General features: G+C 46.7%; 1 long non-coding RNA gene across 2 annotated transcripts in view; it reads right to left on the reverse strand.

Annotated features, from left to right (window-relative positions):
• Positions 1-18,413, reverse strand: part of LOC143923680 (uncharacterized) — a 34,958-nt gene that overhangs the window by 5,814 nt on the left and 10,731 nt on the right. Inside the window, exon 2 of one of the 2 annotated variants that reach the window (XR_013261759.1) lies at positions 6,369-6,460. The exons of the other annotated variant lie outside the window; for it this stretch is intronic. This is a non-coding gene — a long non-coding RNA (uncharacterized LOC143923680). The remainder of the gene's footprint in view (positions 1-6,368; positions 6,461-18,413) is intronic. 2 annotated transcript variants of the gene reach the window in all.

Raw genomic sequence — 18,413 nt, forward strand, 5'->3', positions numbered from 1 at the left:
TGCAAGCGTTTATGTCTAAAAGATGCACACATGACTGATCTGCGCAATAAGATCCGTGGACCAGTTGCGCCTGCAGGAAAGATCCGTGCACCAGTTGCGCCTGCAGGAAAGATCCGTGCACCAGTTGCGCCTGCAGGAAAGATCCGTGCACCAGTTGCGCCTGCAGGAAAGATCTGTGCACCAGTTGCGCCTGCAGGTGAGATCCGTGCACCAGATGCGGCAATCACCAACAGTTGCAAGCGTTTATGTCTAAAAGATGCACACATGACTGATCTGCGCAATAAGATCCGTGGACCAGTTGCGCCTGCAGGAAAGATCCGTGCACCAGTTACGCCTGCAGGAAAGATCCGTGCACCAGTTGCGCCTGCAGGTGAGATCCGTGCACCAGATGCGGCAATCACCAACAGTTGCAAGCGTTTATTTCTGAAAGATGCACACATGACTGATCTGCGCAGAAAGATCCGTGGACCAGTTGCGCCTGCAGGAAAGATCCGTGCACCAGTTGCGCCTGCAGGAAAGATCCGTGCACCAGTTGCGCCTGCAGGAAAGATCCGTGCACCAGTTGCGGCTGCAGGTGAGATCCGTGCACCAGATGCGGCAATCACCAACAGTTGCAAGCGTTTATTTCTGAAAGATGCACACATGACTGATCTGCGCAGAAAGATCCGTGCACCAGTTGCACCTGCAGGAAATATCCGTGCACCAGTTGCGCCTGCAGGAAAGATCTGTGCACCAGATGCGGCAAATATGACAAAGGGAGCCCCGGAAATGCCTTCTAAAGTGAGTATAGTCCCTTAGTTTTTTGGATAGATGGACTACAACTATATTCCATACCATAACATAGCTCCCAACTGTCCGTGATTTCGAGGGACTGTCCCTGATTTCAAAAAAAGTCCCTATGTCCCTCTTTCCTCCTCATTTGTCCCTCATTTTGGTCCGATCTATATAGTTGTATATAAATGTACTCTTTATCTTTTTTCCCGGTTCTAAACCTTTCATTCATCATTTTTTAAATTGCTGCATTTGTAAATACCAAAAGCCAATATAAAGGAATAGTAGTACTATTAAAAAAAAGCACTCTCTCCAGGAGACCCTGCTGTACCACCGCAGGTCCCAACACCACTTCAGTAACTGGAGGGACTTCCCATCATCCCTCCAAGGGAAGCTGCTATACCACTGCAGGTCCCCACATCGTTCCTACAACTGGAGGGACTTTCCATCAGCCCTCCAAGGGACCCTGCTATACCACCGAAGATTTGGCTGCTCAATTACCAATAAGCATAAATGCCTTTTTTTTTTGCGATACGGCACTGTGTCGCTTTAACTGACAATTGCGCAGTCGTGGGATGTTGTACCCAAACAATTTTTTTTTCCCACAAATAGAACTTTTTTTTGGTGGTATTTGATCATCTCTACGTTTTTAATTTTTTGCGCTATAAACAAAAAAAAGAGCAACAATTTTGAAAAAAAACACAATATTTTGTATTTTTGCTATAATAAATATCCCAATTTTTTTTTTAAAAAGCTAATTTTTCCTCAGTTTTAGGACGATACGTATTCTTCTACATATTTTTGGTAATAAAAATCGCAATAAGCGTATATTGATTGGTTTGCACAAAAGTTATAGCATCTACAAAATTGGGGAGAGATTTATTGCATTTTTATTATTATTATTGTTTTTACTAGTAATGGCAGCAATCTGTGATTTTTATCGGGACTGCAACATTATGGCAGACACTTCGGACACATTTTTGAAACCATTGACAATTATACGGCGACCAGTGCTATAAATATGCACTGATTACCGTGTAAATGTCAGTGGCAGGGAAGGGGTTAACGCTAGGGGGCGATCAAGGGTTAACTGTGTCCCCTGACTGTGTGTTCTATCTGTAAGGTGAGGGGACTGACTATAGGAAATGACAGATCATGGTTCTTGGCTATTAAGAACTGACAATCTGTCTCTCCTCTCCTCTCCTCACAGAACAGGGATTTGTGTGTTTACACTCACAGGTCTCGTGCCCACAATCGCGCGCGTGCCTGGCAGTCATCGCGACCGCCGGTCATGAGCATCGACACCCCCAGAGTATAGTGTACCTGCTGTGCCACTTATAGGAGCCGACATACAGCTACGGTGGCTCGCGGGATCATGCCGACCTGTTGCAGTATAATGACAGCGGCTGGTTGGCAAGTGGGTAACTTAAAAAAAAATATGTAATTTTAAGATAAGTGTATCAGAACTAATTTTCTCTTCTTTTTATAGGACGTGAGACGCCAAAAAAATAGAAGAAGTAAGAAGAAGGCTCACTTCTAAAACTACTCTGCATTTTTATCCACCATCTGGTTGGTGAGCACTTGAATGATACACCAGCGCTGCCTCTATTGTGCTCACCTAAAAGGCATTTCCACTTCTGCAGAGCTGTGCAGGGAAGCTGCACTCACAGATACCACCAAGTCTGACAGGCTGTCACAGGAAGAGAGAAATAAAGGGGCATGGATGCAGAAAGAAAGATGGAAAGAGAAAGAAAGAAGGAAGGATGAAAAGAAATAAAGAAGGAAAGATGGAACGAAAGATGTAAGGAAAGAAAGAAATGAATGAGAGGGGGGGGAGAAAGAAAGAATGAAGTGCACAGAACCTCCTTTCCTCCCTCTCTCCCCAGCACATAGAGGCTCTACTAATCCTTTACCTGCTATCCAGCTTGACTGCATTGCTACTTCACCTGCTCCCCGGCCAGATTCCACTGATCCTTGACCAGTGTAGACTAATTGTTCGCTTCCCAATTTCCTGTTACCCACTATACCCCAAAACCCCTTCCAACTTGCCACCTAAATGAAGACACCACACCTTCTTTGGAGTATAATGGCCATAACAGCCTTTATTACTCAATAAATTACTCCAAACCAAAAAAAATAAAAAATAATAATAATAATAATAATAATATATATATATATATATATATATATATATATATATATATATATATATATATATATATATATATATATATATAAAACCATTAACATTTAACATATAATAACTTCCCCCAGTCTGGTGATCTCTGACGGTGACCCAACATATTCCCCAAATAATCAACTCACTGCGTTACCCATTTTAACATAACCAGGCCTCCAGCTGTGACCGCTCAGAGACAACTTCTGTCAGTGAAAACCATATGACGACCATCACACAAAACCTGAAAAAGAATAAAAGAAAAAACAAAAACACCACCACCACCAACCATCATGCCATACAAATAGGAAGGGCGGGTGGGAAAACTGCCTCCTCCTTCAGCTTCTTCCTCGCACTGCCCTGTTAGCTCCGCCCGCTTCCTTTAAAAAGCTCCGCCCCTCCACACACTGAAGCGCAGAGCCTCCCCCTCGGAAGTTCTACTTCCCACAGCTTAACCCCTTACCATCCTCCCTTAGTCACCCTGTCATGTCCATCCCCTTCTCTACCTCCCTTCCGTCCTTCATTCCGGGGCCTCTCTTTACCCGCTGATCAACCTGACCTCTTGTATACACCACCAGCAATCAAATCTGATGCCACTGATCTTCTACCTACTGTTCAGCCTGACACTACTAATCTTTTACCCGCTATCCAGCTGGACTCCATTGGTACTTAACCTGCTGCCCAGCCAGATTCCACTGATCCTTTACAAACTGACCAGCCTGATACGCCACCAGCTATCCAGTCTGATGACACTGCTCCTCTACCTACTGTCCACTCTGACTCTACTAACCCTTTACCTGCTGTCCAGCTTGAATCCATTGGTATTTCACTTGTTGCCTAGCCATATGCCACTGATTCTTTATCTGCTGACAAGCCTGATGTTGCTTATATACCACCTGTTGCCCAGCCTGCCTCTGCTAGTTTTGTGCCTGCTGCCCAGTCAGTCTCTGGTACTATGGTCAAGATATCACCAGCTCCAGAGGTCTAATACCCCCGCATCTCTGTGCTTGTTGCATGCCTGGCATGGGTTACCCGTTTGGTCTTAGATTCCCATAGACAACTTTCATGAGCTATTTGCTTATGTTGTGCCAAAGCTTGGTGGTCCAGATTTCTGCTTTTTATTGACAGCCCCAGTAGTAGAGGTGTTCTGGGTGAGGGCAGATTTCCATATGACTTTTGTCCTGATCCAGTTGTAATGTGTGCCTCTGCGACTCCAAAGGTGTTAGGGGACCTTTGCTGGGGAACCAATGTCTTGGTAAGACCTGAATGACTGTTAAAATCCCTTCCACTTACACGTACAGCCCCAGTAGTAGAGGTGTTCTGGGTGAGGGCAGATTTCCATATGACTTTTGTCCTGATCTAGTTGTAATGTGTGCCCCTGCCACTCCAAGGGCATTAGGGGACCTTTTCTGGGGGAGCCAATGTCTTGGTAAGACCTGGGTGACTGTTAAAATCCACTTACACGTACAGCTCCAGTAGTAGAGGTGTTCTGGGTGAGGGCAGATTTCCATATGACTTTTGCCCTGATCCAGATGTAATGTGTGCCCCTGCCACTCCAAGGGAATTAGGGGACCTTTTCTGGGGGAACCATTGTCTTGGTAAGACCTGGGTCACTGTCAAAATTCCCTTACACGTACAGTTTTCAGTAGTAGAGGTGTTCTGGGCGAGGGCAGATTTCCATCCTGATCCAGTTGTAATGTGTGCCTCTGCAATTCCAAGCGTATTAGGGGACCTATGCTGGGGAACCAATTCCTTGGAAAGACCTGGGTGACTGGTAAAATGAAAAACAGTAAAGGGACTCTAAGTTAAGCCTGCAAATAGTGATGATCCCAGCATTGGGATATGTTCTGTCTTGTGGAGCTGCAAGATCCAAGTGTTGTACTTCTTAAAGAATCTGATCTGCAGGGCACTCAGCCAGCTTCCAGACCCCAGCAGCAGGGCACTCAGCCAGCTTCCAGACCCCAGCAGCAGGGCACTCAGCCAGCTTCCAAACCCAGGAGGCAGGGCACCTAGCTAGTTGCCAGAACCGGGTGGTAGGGTATCTAACAGACTGAAGGACTATCAATTTTCAAAAGTACCTTGTATCATATTATAGGGCACTTTTAAAGCAGAACAGGTTGCTTTCAACCAAACTATAAACACATCTTATGGCTGGTGTCATAGCTGATCACCAACACAACACCATGAGAACTGCAGATCAAGCAGAAATTAAGATGGAAGCTTCCTTGCATGTAAAGGATAAGAGGTCAGTGGACATAATAGTAACCACCAACAATGGTGTCAGTGGGTGCAAAAATCCCCAGCATTGGTGTCAGTAGAAGCAATATTAACCCCCAAGCATTGATGTCAGTGGACCTGATCCTAGGTAATATTATGCCTATTTGGATGCACTGTGCCCGCACGGGTGTGCTGGAGAGCCGCAACCTCGGAGCTGCCTTGCAGCGCAACATGCACACCTCCAGTGGCTGTGGTGAAGGCCAGGTGGCTCCTTAGACCTGTGACTCTGGCACACCTCCGTTTGCATGCGGTCACACTGCTCCAACTCCAAAAAATAGCCACAAAAATAGCTGAATTAAAATAAAAATTGAGTCCATTCAAAGATGTGTCAGAATACAAAGAAAAATCTCAAATACAAAAGTTTTTGGCTAAAGTTGATAAAGACATCGAAACATAAAAAAAACTTAAAAATACCAAAGGGATTGGAATGACTATAGAGAAAACAAAGTACCCGTATTTATCAACGTATAACACGCACATTAATTTTAAGAGGGAGGTTTAAGGAAAAAAAAAAACTTAAATTTTAAATAAGAACTTTGAAGCAAAATAAGGGTCAGTGCCAATCTGCAGCTTCACAAGTGCCATCAATGCAGCCTCATTAGCCCACATCAGTGCAGTCTCGCCATTGCCATCAATGCAGCACCCTCACCAATAACCCTTAATGCAGCAGCCTCACCATTGCCTTCCATGCAGCAGCCTCACCATTGCCTTCCATGCAGCAGCCTCACCATTGCCTTCCATGCAGCAGCCTCACCATTGCCATCAGTGCAGCAGCCTCACCATTGCCTTCCATGCAGCAGCCTCACCATTGCCATCAGTGCAGAAGCCTCACCATTGCCTTCCATGCAGCAGCCTCACCATTGCCATCAGTGCAGAAGCCTCACCATTGCCATCAGTGCAGAAGCCTCACCATTGCCATCATTGCAGAAGCCTCACCATTGCCTTCAATGCAGAAGCCTCACCATTGCCATCAGTGCAGCAGCGTCACCATTGTCTTCCATGCAGCAGCCTCACCATTGCCATCAGTGCAGCGGCTTCACCATTGCCTTCCATGCAGCAGCCTCACCATTGCCATCAGTACAACAGCGTCACCATTGCCATCAGTGCAGCAGCGTCACCATTGCCTTCCATGCAGCAGCCTCACCATTGCCATCAGTGCAGCAGCATCACCATTGCCATCAGTGCAGCAGGCTCACCATTGCCATCAGTGCAGCCTGATCGATGCCCATCTGCAGCCTAGAGCAGACAGGGAGTGAGTGGGACGAGTGTCAACAGATTACATACAGTGAGAATCTCCAGTGATAGTCAGAACAGCAGTCCAACGGCGGCCCAGGAGCTGGGAATTATTACATGGGCCGCCAAGGGGCAGCACAGTGGTGGAGTGGTTAGCACTCTCACCTAGCAGAAATGGGGTCGCTGGTTCAAATCCCGACACCATCTGCCTGGAGTTTGCATGTTCTCCCTGTGCCTGCGTGGGTTTCCTCCGGGTACTCCGGTTTCCCCCCACACTCCAAAGATATGCTGGTAGGTTAATTAGATCCTGTCTATAAATTGGCCTAGTATGTGTTTGTAAGCACATCAGAACCCTATGGGGTAAAGCACCACACTATATCAAGGTGCAACTCAAGGGGATGTGGTAGAAGCACCCACCCACCCCACTACCTCAAATGTAATTTACTAAGTGTTCAATAAAGGATTTCAATTCGAAAAGAGGTTGTCCATGTCATTTACTGGGAAGAGGAAATGAATGAATTATAGTAATGATTCGTTATGGTATATTACAAGAACTAGGAACTAGAAACATTGTCTAAACCTCTGGTTTATGGAGACTGAAATGTAGAGTAACAAGTGGTAAGAGGTTATGAATAAAGCTATATGTACTGCGAATCAGTGGAGTTGGTGATGGTGGCCCTGGTAGTGAGGGAACAGGCTACCAGGACCTCCCTCACCTGTTCATGTTCCCCACTTAGTGACTGGGTCTCCATCTTGGAGCCACTGCACTACAGGGACTGCTAAGGGGCTGAGCCTGTGGTCTCGGAATCTAAGGCCTAGATGAATCTAGTATCAAAGGCGGCTCTAGGCTTTGTAAGGCCCCATTCACATCAATAATGGGAAAAATAATTCAAGAGATAAAAATTAACTGTATAAATTGCATATATTAAGAGTTTTAAATTCTATGAACTATGAATTCACCATTTATAGAATTTTCTCTAACCAATTCTTCTTTACATGCATATTTTTCTCCATTTACATGAAGGTCAGGTTAATATAACCCAGCCAGCACAGCGTTCCCCCATATATCAGAGTGTGCAGGATTCCCCCTTACAGTGCAAGGGAACTCTGATATAAAGGGGAATGTTGTGGCTCATGATCTAAGGGGGAACCTGCAGACTTTGGTGTAAAGGGGAACTCTAATGTAAGGGAACGGGGGGGGCTCTGGTGACCAAAGCGTACCTTTATATCAGAGTCCACTGCATTCCCTTTTACATCACAGAGTTCCAACTTGTATTTAAAATGGAAACTCTAATGTGGAGGGGGCTCTGGAGCACCTTCCACAGAGTGAGAGTCGCAGACATGATACAAGAGATGGTCAGAGGCTGCAAACATGATACAGGAGATGATCAGAACTGCAGACATAATACAGGATATGATCAGAGATTACAGACATGATACAGGAGATAATCAGAGAATACAGACATGGTACAAGAGTTGGTCAGAGACTGCAGACATGATATAAGAGATGGTAAGAGACTGCAGACATGATACAAGAGATGGTCAGAGACTGCAGACACAATACAAGAGATGGTCAGAGACTACAGACACGATACAAGAGATGGTCAGAGACTGCAGACATGATACAAGAGATGGTCAGAGACTGCAGACATGATATAGGAGCTAATCAGAGAATACAGACATGGTACAAGAGTTGGTCAGAGACTGCAGACATGATACAAGAGATGGTCAGAGACTACAGACACGATACAAGAGATGGTCAGAGACTACAGACACGATACAAGAGATGGTCAGAGACTGCAGACATGATACAGGAGATAATAAGAGAATACAGACATGGTACAAGAGTTGGTCAGAGACCCGCAGACATGATACAAGAGATGGTAAGAGACTGCAGACATGATACAAGAGATGGTCAGAGACTACAGACACGATACAAGAGATGGTCAGAGACTACAGACACGATACAAGAGATGGTCAGAGACTGCAGACACGATACAAGAGATCAGTGGCGGCTGGTGCTCACAATTCTTGGAGGGGGGTGCAAACAAACTGTAAAAAAAAGAAAAACATCAATTGCAGCCCATCTGTGCCCATCATATGCAGCCACTGGATGGGATTGGGGTGGGGTGGATGGAGCCGGTATATGATTGGGGTGGGGTGGATGGAGCCGGGATGGGATTGAGGTGGATGGATGGAGCTGCGATGGAATTGGGGTGGGATGGATGGAGCTGCGATGGGATTGGGGTGGGATGGATGGAGCTGGGATGGAATTGGCGTGGGGTGGATAGAGCCAGGATTGGATGGGGGGTGGATGGTGCTGGGACTGGATGGGGGGGGATGGATGGAGCCAAGATGGAATTGGGGTGGGATGGATGGAACCGGGATGGGTTTGGGGTGGGGTGGATGGAGCCAGCGTTGGTATCAGTGACCACAATAACAATGCCCAGCAATGGTGTCAGTGGATGAAATGATATCTTCCAGCATAGAGATCCTTTCACACTGCGCCACCTAGGGTTTCAGCTGTAAAGCGGCGCTATTTTTAGTGCTGCTCTACCGTCGTTTTAGCGGCGCTAATCAGTCGCTAGCGGGGGCGGTTTTAACCCCCCGCTAATGGCCGAAGAGGGGTTAAATCCATCTGCAAAACGTAGTCGGCAGTATAGCAGCGCTGCCCCATTGATTTGGCTTTTTGCAGGCGCTATTTTTAACGCTATAGCCCCTGCAAAATGCCCTCAGTGTGAAAGGGGGTCTAATGCCAATATTTGCAACAATAACCCCCATCATTGGTGTCAGTGGTCTCAATAAAAACCTCCAGATTTGGTGTCAGTCACTGCAATAATAACCTCCAGCACTGGTGTCATTGACTGCAATAATAACCCCCAGCACAGGTATTCGTGTCTGCAATAACAACCCCCAGTATTGGTATGAGTGGCCAAAATAACCCCCAGCATTGGTGTCAGTGGTCAAAATTAAAACCTCCAGCTTTGCTGTCAGTCACCGCAGTAATAACTAGGGATGTACCGAAATTTCAGCCGCCAAAACATATCGGCCGAAAATGGCCCTTTCGGCAAAAAGCCGAAAGAGAATTTCCGCCGATACTGGTGCCGAAAATGGGGCGGGGCCTGTGGGGCTTGGCCCCACCCATCACGGGGGTGTCATTCTGTCTTTAGCTCTCCTCCTCCCCTCCCTCCTCACCCAGGCTGTGGGGTCTCGCTCTAAAGTCCCCCTCTCCACAGTGTATGTCTTCTCAGCCGATGTGTAAATCGGCTGTGCAGGAGCTGGGCACGCTGTTTACTGTGAAAGTGAAAGCAAAGGAGAGCCGTCTAGCAGTGTGTGCTGTGCTCCCTGCCTCCCCCTAGAGTGCAGTACCCAGCATGGAGATTAATGTAGAGCTGCAGCTGCCAATTTTAAAAAAAGAGACAAATAAATAAATAAATTGTGTCACTTTTATTCCTATTACAAGGAATGTAAACGTCCCTTGTAATAAAAAAAAAAGCATGACAGGTCCTCTTAAATATGAGATCTGGGGGTGAAAAAGACCTCACATCTCATATTTACATTAAAATGCATAACATTATTTTTTTTAAATGGCCGTTTAGGAGGTATCGACGGAAGTGACGTTTTGACGTCGCTTCCACCCTGCAATGATATGGAGATGGGTGGGGGCCATCTTCGGCTCCAGTAAGCGGCGCGAGGGCCCCCGGATCGCGCCAGGCCCCCTTTCCCATCGTTGCTAAAAGTGATCTTGCAGCGAATCCACCACAGAGACCACCTTTATCTTGTAGCGAACCGCCCGCTGAATACCAGGGTTATGGCAAGTAGCTGCTGCCATTACAACAATATCCTCCTTCAAAGTCATCACATAAAACGACGGCAGGCGGTCCGGAAGTGGCCCGTAAATATTAAAGTGATATTAAAGCCTTGTTTTTTTTTTATTTTTCAAGTATGGTTTTGCACAGAGCAGCCCGGATCTTACTCTTCTCAGGTCCCACACCGGCGCCCCTGGCCCCTCCCTCCTGCCGCTGCTGTGGGGTCACCCAAGCAGGCGAGCTTTCAAGCTGTGGCTCTGTGTGTCCATTCACACACAGAGCCGAGGCTTGGTCCCGCCTCTCCATCTCCTGGTTGGCTCACTGGCTGTGATTGACAGCAGCAGGAGCCAATAGCACAGCCAAATAGTAGTGCGAGTCCCCCAGAGAGGTTCTGGTGGACATCGTTGGATGGAGAGGGGGCTTAGGTAAGTATTAGGGGGGCTGCTGCACACAGAAGGTTTTATTTTTTTACCTTCATGCATAGAAGGTAAAAAATCTTGTGCCTTTATAACCACTTTAACCACTTCCCGACCAGCGCACGCCAATGTACGTCAGCAGAATGGCACGGGCAGGCATATTGGCATACAGGTACATCCATTTTTATATGCTGCTCTGCCATCACGTGCGCGCCGCCGGCGGCACGCTCGTGTGCTGGTCGGGACCCCCGTGAGTCCGGTCGCCAGTCCCGCGGACTCGATCGCCGCGGGGATACCCGCAATTGTCTCATGGGGCGGCTGAACGGGGAGATGCCGTTGTAAACAGCATCTCCCCGTTCTGCCTAGCAACAAGTGACGCTTATCTCTGCTCCATGTGATTGGAGCAGAGATCAGTGTTCACTAACACAAATCCCAGCCCCCCACAGTTAGTAACACACCCCTAGGAACACTTAACCCCTACACTGCCACCCCCTGGTTAACCCCTTCACTGCCACTGTCATTTACACAGGAATCAGTGCATTTGTATAGCACTGATTGCTGTATAAATGACAATGGTCCCAAAAATGTGTCAAAAATGTCCGATTTGTCTGCCATAATGTCGCAGTCCCAATAAAAATCGCTGATCGCCGCCATTACTAGTAAAAAAAAAATATTATTAATAAAAATGCCATAAAACTATCCCCTATTTTGTAAACGCTATAACTTTTGCGCAAACCAATCAATAATCGCTTAATTGCGATTTTTTTTACTAAAAATATGTAGAAGAATACGTATCGGCCTAAACTGAGGGGAAACATTTTTTTTATATATATTTTTGGGGGATATTTATTATAACAAAAAGTAAAAAATAATGTGTTTTTTTTTTTTGCAAAATTGTCGCTCTATTTTTGTTTATAGCACAAAAAATAAAAAACCGCAGGGGTGATCAAATACCACCAAAAGAAAGCTCTATTTGTGGGGAAAAAAAAGGATGTCAATTTTGTTTGGGAGCCACGTGGCACGACCGCGCAATAGTCAGTTAAAGCGACGCAGTGCCGAATCGCAAAAAGTGGTCTGGTCTTAAGCCAGCAAAAATGGTCCGGTCTGAAAGTGGTTAAGGCCCGGTTTACACCAGAACGCAGTGCAGGAAACCCCCATCCCGTGTATGTTTCCTGAACCGCATTCAAAACGCACTGCAGATACAATCTGCAGCGGGTGTCAATGTTTGACTTAACCATTTGCGGTCGTTGTGCCCGCTCCGGTTTAGGGGGCATGCCCCTCCTGTGATCGCTGTGTCTGGATTACCGTTAGCGGTACTTGGTCATAGCGATCTCACGATAACAATGTCAACAACCTGTCATGAATGGATTTCTATTCATGAACAGCTTGCTCGCTGTTGTGGACTGTGATGGGCCCACAGATAACACATGGTACTTGGCTACCTGTACCATGTGATCAGCTGTAGCCAATCATAGGTCACAACCAAAAGCAAAATGGTTAACCCATTCACAGGTCCAATGTGGCTGACACAACTTAGCAATTATATTTAAATCACTGTATAAGCAATAACAATGTAAAAAAAAATTTTTTTTAAATCCCTGACCACCCGCCAGAGTAGTACAAAAAAAAAGTTACATACTGTCACCAGTCAGTATCCCTGATCACCGCCACACCAGTTATATGATGACGCTGTACTGCACCAGAGACAGAATGGAATTTTTTTATTTTTAACCGCTTCCTGCCCGCCCTATAGCCGAATGACGGCTTTAGGGCGGGCGGCTTCCCTCGCCTGGCCGTCCCTGGACGGCCTGGTGTTTACTTCCGCAATGCGCGCCGCCGCGGGCGCGCATCGCGGAAGTTCTGTGTTTGCCGTGTCCCCCGGGGACAGGCAAACACAGATCGCTGTAAACGGCCAATCACAGCGGCCGTTTACAGCGTGATCGGCGTGTCCAATGGGAGATGATCTCATATGTAAACATATGAGATCATCTCTCAGCGCCGCTCTCCCTCCTCACACAGACAGCGTGTGAGAGGGGAGAGAAGAACGGCTGCAGCAGCCGTCAGTGTAAAAAAGAAAAAAAAAAAAAAAAAGTCAAAAAAAAAAGTTTAAAAAAAAGTTTAAAAAAAAGTGCCATCCTCCCCCAGAGCCATCCTCCCCCAGAGCCATCCTCCCCCAGTGCCACCCCCCCCCAGTGCCATGCCCCCCCCAGTGCCATCCTGCCCCAGTGCCATCCTGCCCCAGTGCCATCCGCCCCAGTGCCATCCTGCCCCAGTGCCATCCTGCCCCAGTGCCATCCTGCCCCAGTGCCATCCGCCCCAGTGCCATCCGCCCCAGTGCCATCCGCCCCAGTGCCATCCACCCCAGTGCAATCCACCCCACCCCAGTGCCACCTGCCCGCAGTGCTATCTGTCCCCAGTGCCACCTGTTGTCAGTGCCATTTGTCCCCAGTGCCATCTGTCATCAGTGCCACGTATAAGTGGCATCTGTCATCAGTGCCACGTGTTATTAGTGCCACATAGTGCCATCTGTCATCAGTGCCACGTATTAGTGCCATCTGTCATCAGTGCCACGTATCAGTGGCATTTGTCATCAGTGCCACCTGTCAGTGTCACGTGCCATCTGTTGTCAGTGTCACGTGTCATCAATGCCACTTATCAGTGCCATCTGTCATCAGTGTCACGCGTCATTGGTGCCACGTATTAGTGCCATCTGTCACCGGTGGCACGTATTAGTGCCACGTATTAGTGCCACGTGTCATCAGTGCCACATATTAGTGCCACGTGTCATCAGTGCCGCGTATTAGTGCCACGTGTCATCAGTGCCACGTATTAGTGCCATGTGTCATCAGTGCCACATATTAGTGTCATCTGTCATCAGTGCCACGTGTTATCAGTGCCACGTATAAGTGTCATCATTGCCACGTATCAGTGCCATCTGTCATCAGTGTCACGTGTCATTGTCCTGGTATTTCAAAAGTGTAATAAGTAGTCAACAAGTTAGATGTGTAATTTATGCTTCTAGAACACGTGATGGCGCTCCCTGCATGTTGGGCCTCTCTATGTGGCCAGGCTGTGAAAAAGTCCCACACATGTGGTATTGTAATACTCAGGAGGAGTAGCAGAATTTTTTGGGGGGTGTCATTTGTGGTATACACATGCCACGTGAGAGAAATAACCTATTACAATGACAATTTTGTGGAGAAAAATAAAGAAAATGAAAAATCTTCATTTTGCAAAGAATTGTGGGAAAAAAATGACAACATCAAAAAGCTCACCATGCCTCTTACTAAATACCTTGGAATGTCTACTTTCCAAAAAGGGGTCATTTGGGGGGTATTTGTACTTTCCTGACTTGTTCGGGTCACAAGAAGCGAGATAGGTCACCAGTACATCAGATGTGATCAATTTTGTGCGATTCGCACCACAGCTTGTAGACTCTCTAACTTTCACAAAGACCAAATAATATCCACTAATTTGGGTTATTTTTACCAAAGACATGTAGCAGTATAAATTGTGGCCAAAATTTATGAAGAAAAATTAATAATTTGCATAATTCTGTCACAGAAACAAAGAAATATGCGTTTTTTTTCAAAATTTTCGGTCTTTTTTCATTTATAGCGCAAAAAATAAAAACCCCAGAGGTGATCAAATACCACCAAAAGAAAGCTCTATTTGTGGGAAAAAAAGGACACAAAATTCATTTGGGTACAGTGTTGCATGACTGAGTAATTGTCATTCAAAGTGTGAGAGCACCGAAAGCTGAAAATTGGTCTGGGCAGGAAGGGTGTTTAAGTGCCCAGTAAGCAAGTGGTTAAGGTAGAAAAAAAATTTGATTTAATTTCATAGTAGGTGAGGTTGAAAAAAGACACAAGTCCATCAAGTCCAACCTATGTGTGTGTGAGATAATATGTCAGTATTACATTGTATATCCCTGTATGTTGCAAACGTTCAGGTGTTTATCTAATAGTTTCTTGAAATTATCGATGCTCCCCGCTGAGACCACCGCCTGTGGAAGGGAATTCCACATCCTTGCCGCTCTTACAGTAAAGAACCCTCTATGTAGTTTAAGGTTAAACCTCTTTTCTTCTAATTTTAATGAGTGGCAAAGAGTCTTGTTAAACTCCCTTCTGCGAAAAAGTTTTATCCCTATTGTGGGGTCACCAGTACAGTATTTGTGTATTTAAATCATATCCCCTCTCAAGCGTCTCTTCTCCAGAGAGAATAAGTTCAGTGCTCACAACCTTTCCTCATAACTAATACCCTCCAGACCCTTTATCAGCTTTGTTGCCCTTCTTTGTACTCCCTCCATTTCCAGTACATCCTTCCTGAGGACTGGTGCCCAGAACTGGACAGCATACTCCAGGTGCGGCTGGACCAGAGTCTTGTAGAGCGGGAGAATTATCCTTTTATCTCTGGAGTTGATTCCCTTTTTTAATGCCAATATTCTGTTTGTTGGCAGCAGCTTGGCATTGCATGTCATTGATGAGCCTATCATCTACTAGGACTAGGGGTGCAACGGATCAAAAAACTCACGGATCGGATCATTTTTTTGGATCAGCGAATAATAATTAAATTTCCAAAAACCTGTGAAAATTCCACCACCCCACTGTAATATTGGCTGAGTATGGCTGGGTACGGCTGAGCATGGCTGGGTACTACCGAGTATTGCAGAGTATGGCTGGGTATGGAAAGGTAGTTCCTAAGGCCGAGGCCACGGAACGCTCTCTGCCGATCGTGGCTTGTGCCGATCCGAACAGGGTGACCAATTCGGGTTAAGCGGATCGGTGACGATCTGTTGCACCCCTAACTAGGACCCCCAGGTCCTTTTCTTTTCCATTCCTACAGACTAAATAATATACCCCGATTGGGATTTTCTCTACCAAAAGACATGTAGCAGAATACATTTTGGCCTAAATTTAGCAAAAAAATTATTTTATTGGATTTTTTTTTTTTTATAACAGAAAGTAGAAAATGCCATTTTCTCCCCCAAATTTTTGGTGTTTATTTGTTTATTTAGCAAAAAATTAAAAACCCAGGAGGTGATCAAAAAAAAAAAAAAAATTATACATATACATACATTATATATATATATAAATATATATAAAATTTAATTTGGGTACAGTGTTGCATGACTGCGCAATTACTAGTTAAAGTAGCGCAGTGACAACTAGAAAAAAAAAAAAAAAAAAAAACACTGATCGGTTGTCGACCAGTCGCCATCATTATACCGCGCCAGGTTGGCTCCCCTGCACAAATTGCTGTAGGTGTACGCTGGCCACTTTAAGAGCGACGGGGGGTGGGTCCCGCTAAAAATCACTGATCGCCGCCACTACTAGTAAAAAAATAAATTATAAAAATCCCATAACTCTATCCCCTATTTTGTAGACGCTATGACTTTTGCGCAAACCAATCGATATACGCTTATTACGATTTTAACAAAAATATGTAGAATACATATTGGCCTGAACTGAGGAAGAAGTTTTTTTGTGTGTTTTTTTTTTTTGGGGGATATTTATTATAACAAAAAGTAAAAAATATTGTTTTTTATTTTCTTTAAAATTGTGCCCCTCCTGTCGCATTCCTGTGTCCCTCTTAGTGCCGGTTCACACTAGCGCGATGCCAGACATCACATGTAATTCGCAGCGCACTGCTGTTCACATTACATGCGATGTCTGTGCGGGTGCGACGTCAGCCATACAGATAGTATGGCTGATATCGCACCGCATTTGATGCAAACACGCACAGGACCCTTTTTTCTGCTCGGACCAGAATCGGATCACATGTGTGTTCACACGTATGAGATCCGATTCATGTCCGAACTGTCAGTTCGCAGTGCGATACGCAAGCTGAAATGGGGGTGTCGTTAACATATAATGACACTCCCCAGCAGTTTGCATATGGCAGTGTGAACTGCTGTGCGTGTCGGGAGCGATGCGGGAACCCGCACATGATTCGCAGGGTTCTCGCATCGCGCTAGTGTGAACCGGCACTTACAGCCCGTGCTCCTCTTACGCCGCGTACACACGACCGGACTTTTCGACGGACCAGGTCCGACGGTCTTCACGACGGAGGTCCGACAGACTTTCCCACACACGAACGGACTAAGTCCGGTGGAAAGTCCGTTGATTTTGAACGTGATGGTGTAAACGGGACTAAATAAGGAAGTTCAATAGCCAGTAGCCAATAGCTGCCCTTGCGTCCTATTTGGTCTGTCGGACCAGCATACAGAGGAACGGTTTTCCCGATGTTTAGTCCGTCGGATAGATTTGAAACATGTTCTATTTCTAGGTCCGTCTGATTTTTTTTTTAAAACGGTCAGACAATCCCAAACACGATCGGATTGTCCGACGGACTGATTGCGTCGGACCGAGTCTGCCGGAAAGACCCGTCGTGTGTACGCGGCATTAGAGCCCCTTTGTCTCCTTCTTGTGGCCCTAACTGTGTCCCTCATGTGTCCTTCTTGTGGCCCTCTCGTGACCCATTTTTTCTCCTTCTTGTGGCCCCTCCTGTGTCCTTCTTGTGGCCCCTGTGCCCTTCCTCTATCCTTCTTGTTTCCTCTGTGCCCCTCCTGTATCCTTCTTGTGGCCCCTGTGCCCCTCCTGTATCCTATATGTGGCCCCTGTGTCATTCCTGTATCCTACATGTGGCCCCTGTGCCCCTCCTGTATCCTACATGTGGCCCCTGTGACATTCCTGTGTTCTTCTTGTGGCCCCTGTGCCCCTCCTGTGTCCTTATTGTTGCCCCTTCTGTATCCTTCTTATTGCCCCTCCTGTATCCTTCTTATTGCCCCGGTGCCCCTCCTGTATCCTTCTTATTGCCCCTGTGTCCCTCCTGTATTCTTCTTGTGGCCCGTGTCCTTCTTGTTGCCCCTGTGCCCCTCCTGTATCATTCTTGTTGCCCCTGTGCCCCTCCTGTATCCTTCTTATTGCCCCTGTGCCCCACCTATATCCTTTTTGCCCCTGTGCCCTTCCTGCATCTTTCTTTTTGCCCCTATGGCCCTCCTGCATGCTTCTTATTGCCCCTTGTGCCCCTCCTGTATCCTAAGTGTGGCCTCTGTGCCCCTCCTGTCTCCTACGTGTGGCTCTTGTGTCATTTCTGTGTCTTTCCTGGGGCCCCTATGCCCCTCCTGTATCCTTCTTGTGGCTCCTGTGCCCCTCATGTATCCTCCTTGTTGCCCCTCCTGTATCCTTTGTGGGGCCCGTGTCCCTCCTGTATCCTTCTTGTTGTCCTGTGCCCCTCCTGTACATTCTTGGTGCCCCTGTACCCCTCCTGTACCCTTCTTGTGGCCCCCGTGCCCCTCCTGTATCCTACATGTGGGCCATGTGTCATTCCTGTGTTCTTCTTGTGGCCCCTGTTCCCCTCCTGTGTTTTTCTTGTTGCCCCGTATCCTTTTTGTTGCCCTGTACCCCTCCTGTGTCCTTCTTGTTGTCCCTTTCCCCCTCTTGCATCCTTCTTTTGCTCCTGTGCCCCTCCTGTATCCTTCTTATTGCCCCTGTGCCCCTCCTGTATTCTAAGTGTGGCCCGTGCCCCTTCTATATCCTACGTGTGGCTCTTGTGTCATTTCTGTGTCCTTCTTGGGGCCCCTGTGCCCCTCCTGTATCCTTCTTGTGGCTCCTGTGCCCCTCATGTATCCTTCTTTTTGCCCCTCCTGTATCTTTCCTTTTGCCCCTGTGCCCCTCCTGTATCCTACTTGTGGCCCCTGTGCCTCTCCTGTATCCTTCTTGTCGCTGC

The sequence above is a fragment of the Lithobates pipiens genome, unplaced genomic scaffold (genome assembly GCF_037356315.1).
Source record: "Lithobates pipiens isolate NorthernLeopardFrog02 unplaced genomic scaffold, aLitPip1_a1.2 Scaffold_22, whole genome shotgun sequence".
NCBI lineage: Eukaryota > Metazoa > Chordata > Amphibia > Anura > Ranidae > Lithobates > Lithobates pipiens.